This window comes from Halyomorpha halys, unplaced genomic scaffold (assembly GCF_000696795.3).
Source record: "Halyomorpha halys isolate HHAL.00 unplaced genomic scaffold, Hhal_1.1 Scaffold351.1, whole genome shotgun sequence".
In the NCBI taxonomy this organism is placed as follows: domain Eukaryota; kingdom Metazoa; phylum Arthropoda; class Insecta; order Hemiptera; family Pentatomidae; genus Halyomorpha; species Halyomorpha halys.
This window is the reverse complement of record NW_027109375.1, coordinates 127,111-128,395: the sequence shown is the minus strand read 5'-3', so window position 1 is coordinate 128,395 and position 1,285 is coordinate 127,111. Positions and strand designations below refer to the sequence as shown.

The 1,285-nt window shown below is 24.7% G+C and overlaps 1 protein-coding gene across 3 annotated transcripts in view; it reads right to left on the bottom strand.

Annotated features, from left to right (window-relative positions):
* The window catches only part of LOC106681613 (glutathione hydrolase 7), a 37,089-nt gene that overhangs the window by 26,060 nt on the left and 9,744 nt on the right, over positions 1-1,285 (bottom strand). The window lies entirely within an intron of this gene.

The following is a 1,285-nucleotide window of genomic DNA, read 5'->3' as shown; positions in this document are numbered from 1 at the left end:
ATTTCATATTTACAAATCATATTATTAAATTATAAATAAAGATACAAATTTAATAAAAGAAATAATATACACATAATTTCAGACTCATCAACCAAACTAGGATTATGTCATTAAATTAGGGAATTATTTAAATTTACAATGAAACATAATTAAAACTAAAATAATAATTATTGTAAACAACGTAATTTTGGTGATTAGTTTTGCTAATGGGATACATTTACAATTAATAATTATCGAACAAAATGATTAAGGAAAATAATTTGTAAAGCATGATCCACCGTTAGAGAGAGTGGACAATTCATCAAAGACAAAATCCATAAGCACGACAAAGACTATAAAAAAATAAAGATAGCCCTAAATATAAAAAAAAAAAATAGCATTAGTACAACACCATGCAGAAAAGGGATATAATTTGATTTTCAGGATGTTAAAATAGTATCCAAAGAAAATAATATTATAAAAAGAAAACTTTTAGAAGTCATTACAACAGCGAAAAATCAATATTATGCAATAAATCATAAAACAGAAACAAAACATTAATGGATTAAACAAGCATGGAATTCTACAGCTGAACAATAAATCCAACAGAGTGCACCATTAACTGATAAAAGTCTCATTCTGAACAAAGTTAGAGTAAATGAAAAATGGAAATATTCACAAATATATGTATATTTGTGAATATTTATTACACAGTGACAAATATTTTTCTGGAGAATAAAATAATATAGAATTTACTTCTAATTTAGTTTTGAAAAAAACTAATAAATATATTTCAATTATGAAAAAATATTTCAGCTTATATAATTTTAAAAAGGAATTTTTGTACAATACTAATTCATAATTTCAGACACGGGAGTCCTAAAAAAATGAACAACTAAATAACAGCTGAGAGTAAAATAAGAAATCAAACAAAAAGTTTTTATAACAAGTAACAAGTACTTCCATGTGTTGCAAACATAAAAAAAAAAACTATATTTTGGTAGTGTGACTGGTATTGTGTTTGAGAATAACTAATGAATTAGGACTGAAATGTTACAAAGAATATTTTTAGAAGTCATTAGAATTGCGGAAAATAAAAAAAATGTTATAAATTATAAAACAGACACTAAAAATTTTAAATGAGGAGAAGATGGTTGGGGGTGCGGTCAATGAAACACAAATAAGTATGACTAACTTATTTTAATGTGCCGACGTTTCGGCTAGAGTTTCTAGCCTTCTTCAGGGCTAAAAACAAAACAAGATAACAACCACAGTAAGTATAGAAAAATAAAAAATATAAAAGAAA